Source organism: Carcharodon carcharias, chromosome 12 (assembly GCF_017639515.1).
Source record: "Carcharodon carcharias isolate sCarCar2 chromosome 12, sCarCar2.pri, whole genome shotgun sequence".
NCBI classification, from domain to species: Eukaryota; Metazoa; Chordata; class Chondrichthyes; order Lamniformes; family Lamnidae; genus Carcharodon; species Carcharodon carcharias.
The window spans coordinates 74,632,792-74,640,333 of NC_054478.1; positions in this window are offsets into that span (position 1 = coordinate 74,632,792).

Sequence of the window (7,542 nt, forward strand, 5' to 3'; positions counted from 1 at the left end):
TTTATAGCAAGGACCAGCATAGGAAAAGTATCAGTTATTTTGACATTTTAAGAGGGATGGTTTGTAACTATTGTAAATATACTGTTTGAGAACTATTAGTGGACATGTTTAATGTGAAATAAATGTGTGTGTTGATTTATAACCAGAGCCTCAGTCTGATAGTATATATTCATTCATTTATAAAGATGAGGTCATGCAGCAGCACGTGGCATATTCCAGTAACCTGGTGGAAAGGGCTATTTTCTTGACCCTGGATCACAAGACTTATCCAGATATCTGACAAATAAAGAAACACTCTAGTTCATAAGTGAAGCGAATTCACTTATAGGAGTGGCTGCTGACCCATTAAATTTATTTAGTTTAAGAGCTCAAAAATATTATCACCCACAATCATCAATCTTAATTTAATCTTCTGAGGCAAAATTCTCTAGGTACTTCCTACTCAACCCAAAGGTGAATTGAATGAAACTCTGGAGTATCAGTGCAGTCTTGCGAGCTGAATTACTTATCCTCTTCCCTCTGCATCATATTTTCATGCACCAATGCCTTTGAACCTGTATCATAGAGTGTTATGAACAGCCTGCGGACCTAAGTTATTAGAGCATAAGAAATAGGAGCAGGAGTAGGCCATGTAGCCCTTCAATTCTGTTCCTCCATTCAACAAATTGGTATTATAATGGCTGCACCTCCCTGTGGGTCATATTGACATCTGTGATACTCCATTTCGACATGTGTAGAGATAGCCTCCTTGGACCACATTTTTGTCTAGTCTCAGGAAAACCTGACCTCCACACTTCTGTGGCTCACAAAATGCACAGCCGACCCAGGTGTGACTTTATGAAGGTTGGTTTTCTTTTCACACAGGGATTGAGTTCATTGAGAGCATTTTGCAAGCTGGATGGAGTGTGTGAGGAGTGTATGCACGAAGGCTGACTGATTAGAAGGCCTGCTTCACTTCTCCCATACAGTAACGGGCTCCCAACTTCGTTTAAAGGCCCCCTAAAGCTCACCCTGCCACCTGATCCTCATGCCACCTTACATGCCCCTTGATTGCCTCATGCTCCCTCAGATTCCCCATGCCACCATGATCAGTCACCCAGTATGCACCACATACAGTTATTAGGAGCCATGCAATAGCAGTGGGAATTATTTTTAAATCATTGGAAAAATATTAAACCTCTAGCAATCCAGGAAAACCATGAATACAAAATTAGTGTCATTGATATGGGGCCAAAAAACTGAAAAGAATGTAACCCTTTAAGTATCTATTAAGTTTGTAAACAAATAAAAAATCATATCAATTACATATTCTGCTGCATAAGCTGGTAAGAGTTTCAATAGTTCTTGGATTAGTAACACCACCTGCTGAACTGAAGCTTTTGAAACCTAGCCAAGCATTCACATGGAAACAGCTATCATAACAAAAGCTTCCCGCTCCACTGACCAACCAGATGATCATTTCCATTTCAAAGCTGAACACTTATCAATAGATAGTGCAACAGGTGCAAACCATTTTTTCCACCTTCAAAAGCGGGAATTTAAAAAAAAAATGGGTGGATTTGCAGCCACAATAAATCAGAACACAAAAACAAGACAGCAGAAGACATTGCTTTTTGTACGTTTTTTGATACATTATGCCACTTTACCAATTGTGACATTTGAAGGTGTCAAAATATCTTACAGTTACCTTTCAGAATGTTCTGGACTTCTCAACAGACTTTCCATTTTCTTCATGAACTCTCAAACCTGGTGTGCTCTTAACAGACTTTCAAAACCTGGCACCACCAGATGAAAATGGTGAGAGAGAGCAAATTCGAATTTTGTCCCTCACTTAAAATGGGACCCTGACCAAGGCATTCCTGACCTGCAAAAAGGCCAGGGTGAAATGGCGCAGGGTTGGGAATGTGGGGGAAAATTAGATTTCCTCCAAAAAAATTCAAAATGTGGCTGTTTCAACACGCTTCTGCACCCAGACGAAAATTCGACCTCTTGCACAGATTTTTAAAGCATCATTAATTAAGAGCAGTTGCATCCCTAACTACTCATCGAGATAGCCTCCTGCCTTTCCTTTCTCATCCTCTGCAGTGAGTAACTTTTCCTACCTCAGTGATCTCATTGTTCGTCTTAAATTAGCTGGTCTTCTCTCATCTAATTTCACTGTATCCCTGTCTTCCCTTAATACTTCCTTCCATTCAAACTCTGCTGCCCATGTTCATGGCTATCCCCTCAACCTTGCCATCTCACATGGCCTCTCTGCTCTTAAGATCTAGATCAGAGATAAAACCACCTCTGACCACTTTCCTGTATCTTGCCACCCAAAACCCCTACCTCCTACCACCCATTTCCTTCTGTGATTGCCCTGGAAATATCTCTTATTTAAATATTTTACAATTGGACTTTCCACCTACAAACACCTAGTCTATAGTCTTCTATTCTTCGCAATACTTCTGCAGTTGTCAATCTGCTCAATCATTCTCTCACTCCCATCTTTGAAGCCCTTGATCCCAATAAAACCTTCACACCTGACCCAGAACATTCAGATATGTGTAATAAGACTTACCTACCACTTTATAAATCTTGCTTAATCTGTTAACAAATTTTTCATTCTTCCCTTCAAAAACCTCCCTTTCCCAGCTAATCGCATAAGAAAAAAAGAGTTTTCATATTATGCTCAAATATTAGTCAAACTTTTGAGACCAATATTTTTTAAGCTAAAAGTCATGAGATCAATTTTACATGGTTAATGTTTTTGTGGGGTTGACATGCATGCTTGATTTGGGTCCAAGTGAAATCCACAATGGAATAAAGTAAAAAGCAACAACACTAAATAATTCATATTAATTATCTAACATTTATTTATTTTCTAACGTCACAAACTGCATGCATTTCACCTATATGAATTACCCAAAATATAAATATGTTTTAAAAATGTATTTATCAGTTCATTTTCATTAGTATTTATACATTTGCAATGAAATTGAATCACTAATATCTCCAGGGTTATACTTGAAAATTTTTGAGCTTTGATCCCTGAAAACTACAGTCAACTTTTATAAGAGGTATATTTTTAGGCCCAAAACTCATTGGGTCAACTTTTACATGAGTATATGCAATATTTTTATTTCTATACTCTTGGCAGATTTTCATCATTTTCTTAAAAAGGCATGTCTGCATTCATTGAAAGGGTGGCGACACGAAGATCACAATGTGGAATTACCTCACGTCTGGTTGAATTGAACAAATATCAAGTAAGGATCAGCTCATAGTGAATCACTGAAGAAGAGAGGACAGTAGGCAGGTGAGATGGAAAGGATCATGCATGTGGCAGCTCAGTGGAGAGTGAGGTCACAAATGTGTTCTGCTGCAGAGGACTCGGATGACAAACTCGATGGGGTGACGTATAGGAGAAGATTAATGGGCACACACCCACACACAGGCTCAGAACCTGTAGTCACATTAAGGAGCATTCCTTGATCCAAGGCTCCAACTCCCACCATAACCATGAAATTGTATCCTGTAGTTTCTCTCTCAGCTCCCCTAATGCCCTCTTGAGCTCATTTTGTCCATGAGATACACCTACTGCTATCTCGACCCTATTCCCATTAAACCTCTGACCACCCAACTTCCCTTCCTGGCTTCCATGATAGCTGATATTGTTAACAGCCCTGTCCTCCGGTTCTGTCGCTACCTCCTTCAAATTTGCTGTCATCACCCTCTCCTCAGAAAACCACTTGATTCCAAACTTCAACTTCCTTTTCTTCCCCAAAGTTCTTGACTATATTGTCACATTCTAAATTTGTGCCCATCTCTTCAGAAAGTCCAATTAGGGCCCCTCCAGTTAGGTTACCAGCCCTGCCGTGGCCCCAAGATAGCGCTTAACAAAGTCACTAATTACATCCTATGTGATGGTTACAAAGGTAAACTTTCCCTCATCCTTCTAAGTCATTGACACAGTTGTTCACATTATCCAGCCTCTCCATTGTCATCCAGCTGGGTGAGCAGAAAGAACTGGCACGACACGACATGCCGAATGGCCTTCAATATTGTCACCATTCAATGATTGATTGTTCTGTGATTGTATTCTTTACTGCACCACCATTTCTTTCTACCCGTGCATTGTCTCTAAGTTATCATACTGCTTGTTCAACATTCAGTACTGAATGAGTAGAAATTTCCTGCCATTAAATATTGGGAAGACTGAAGATGTTTGGCCTGAACTTCCTCGGAGTGACAATCGGCGTCAGATTGCCATTGCATCCCCTGTTTCTGACAAACTCTGCCTTGCCTGACCTTCCGACTCAGGCCAGGTGACATCGGAGTAATGCCATGTGTGCCCAAGGCCTAGTGTCGAAGGGCAGCTCTGTCAAAGGGAAGGAAGCCACACCCCCTTTTTATGGTGCTAGCTGCTCTAAAGCAGGTCAGTTTAAAGGTCCTTGACAGGCCAAGGAGAAGGTAAGTGGGTAGGATTTGAGTGATGAGAGTTAGAGGTGTGGGGATAGGTGGGTCGGGCGTTTGGGGGGGGTGGGGGGGTGGGTGGTCAGGCCTCATGGGGGGTTTGTGCTGCAGGAGCTCTGGCCTCAGAGGGTCGGGCCTCTGGGATGGGGGTTGGGACTTGAGGGTGTGTCAGGCTTTGGAGGGGTGTTGCGCCTTGTGGGGGAGGGTTTTAGTGACGTTGGGTCTTGGGGAGGGGTGGTGGTGCAGTGGGGGCTCAGGCCTTTGTGGGGGGGGCGGTGCCAGGCCTTGGGGGTTGTCAGGCCAGGTCGGGTTAGGCCTCGGTGAGGTGGGGTGTCATGCCTCAGGCGGAGGGTATTGGGGGGATCTATCCTTGGGGTTGGGGTGTTGAGCCTCACAGGTGGTTTCTGGGAGGCCTCGGGGATGAGTGGGAGATAGAGTCTCGGGGTGGTGGTGGATCAGGCCTTGGGGATGGGTGCGGGGTTTGGGCCTGTGGGGGTGTTGTTGGGCCTCGGGAGCAGTTTTGAGGAAGGGGGTTGTGCCTCAGGGGAGTGGGAGTGAGAGTCAGGCTGCAGATGGGGAGAGTTCTTGTTGGGATAGGGGGAGTCCTGTTGTGCTGTTGCTAGGTGGAGGCCCCTGGGTGGTCGGGGGGTGGGGTAGTCCCCCGGGGGTTCATGGGTTTGGGTGGGAGTTCTGTGGGTGGTCGATGTGGGTCTGTGCAATAGATACCCAGAAGTTAGAAGAGGTTTAATTTCTTCTAACTTTTCCAAGGTATTTATTGGTGCAACCCGGTTGGAATGGTCCGAAATTTTAGTTTATGTTGCATTTTTTGGATGGGTTCCCAGTGCAGGGCAATTGCCCAGGGAAAGTTTGCATTTCTCTGCAATTGCCATGCGAACCTTACCTGGGAACTTCCAAAGGGGATTCCCCAGCACACCTTTGAGGAGACCATTGTTTCTGGTCCCTGCTCCAAACTCTGTTCCCGAGCAACCAACTCCATCCCTCTCCCTGGAAAAAGTCTGAGATTATAATAGTCTGTTTGCAACCTTGGCGTCATATTTGATCCCAAGATGAGCTTCTGACCTCATATTCATACCATCACTAAGAGAGGCTATTTCCACCTTTGTAACATTGCCCAACCTTGACCCCTGACTCAGCTCATCTGCTGTTGAAACCCTCGCTCGTGCCTTTGTTAACTCTAGGCTTGACTATTCCAACAGACTCTTGGCTGGTCTCCCATATTCTATCCTCCATAAACTCTGCTGCCCACATTTTAACTTGCATTAATTCCGATTCACTTATCACCCTATGACCTGTGTTGGCTCCTGGTCATGCAACTTTTTGATTTTAAAATTCTCATATTTATTTTCAAATCTCTCCATGACCTCACCCCACCCTATATCTGTAATCACCTCCAGCCCACAACTCCAAGATATCTGCACTCCTCTAATTCTGGCATCTTGTACATCCCCAATTTTAATTGCTCCACCAAAGGAGCCTGTGCCATCAGTTGCTTAGGCCCTAAACTCTGGAATACCATCCCTGCGCCTCTATACCTCTTCCTTTCAGACACTGCTTCAAACATGTTTGACCAAGCTATTGGTCATTTGACCTAATATCTCCTTATGTGGCTTGGTTCCATACTTTGATTTATAAAACTCCCATGAAGCACCTTGGGAATTTTTATTATGCTAAAGGCACTATATAAATATAAGTTGCTGTTGAGGTGAGGTAGAAGAAGTTTTTCTTAATTAGTTCTTGGGATGTGAGCATAGCTGGTAAGGCCAACACCTATTGCACATACCTAATTGTCCTTGAGAAATTGGTGGTGAGCCGCCTTCTTGAACTGTTGCATCCATGTGGTGTAGAAGTATCCATAATGCTGTAAGGGATGGAGTCCCAAGATTTTGACCCAGTGACAGTGAAAGAACAGAAATATAGTTCCAAGTCAGGATGATAACTAATTTTGGGGGGAAACCTGCAGTTAGTGGTGTTCCCATGCATCTGCTAACCTTGTCCTTCTAGGTGGCAGAGCTGCTGTTGAAGGAGTCTTGGCAAGTTGTAGATAGTACTCACTGCTGCCATTGTGCACCAGTGGTGGAGTGAGTGAATGTGTAAGATGCTGGATGGGGCGCTGATGAAGCAGCATGTTGCCTTAGATGTTGTCTATCTTGAGTGTTGCTGGAGCTGCACTTATCTAGGCAATTGAAGAGTATCCCATCACACTCCTGACTTGTGCTTTGTAGATAGTTGACATGCTTTGGAAAGTGAGAAAGTGAGCCCAATGCAGAGTCCTTGTGGAGACAAAGTCCTGTCTTCACATTGAGAATGCCCTTCATCATGTTATATGGCAATACCACCATGCTAAATGGGATAGGTTCAGAATAGATCCAGCAGCTCAAAATTGAACATTCAATTGACTCCATGGACCATCAGCAGCAGCAGAAATGTATTGCACCACAATTTGGAACCTCATGGCCTGGCATATCTCTCACTGTACCATTACCATCCAGCCTGGGAAGCAACCCTGGCTCATTGAGGATTGCAGGAGAGCTTGCCAGGAGGAGCACCAAACATACCTAAAAAATTAGGTGCTAGGCTGGTGAAGCTACAATACAGGATTATATGCATGCCAAACAGTGGAAGCAGCATACTATAGACAGAGCTAAGTGATTCGACAACCAACGGATCTGACCAAGTCTCTGCAGTGCTACCATATCCAGTTATGAATAATGGTGGACAATTAAACAGTTAAGGAGCTCCTTGGGGCGGTGTTATAGCCCCAATCATCTTCAGCTGCTTTATCAATTCCCTTCATCATAAGGTTAGAAGTGGGAATGTTCACTGATGATTGTACAGTGTTAATTCCATTTATAACTCCACAGATAATGAAGCAGTCCTTGCCCACATTCAAACTTTGGGTTGATAAATGGCAAGTAACATCCATGCCACACAAGTGCCAAGTAATGACCAAGAAAGAATCTAACCATTTCCACTTGGTGTTCATTGGCATTACCATCGTTGAATCCCTCAACATCAATATCCTGGTATGCCACCATTTTCCCCAGATTAAATTTATCCAGCCACATA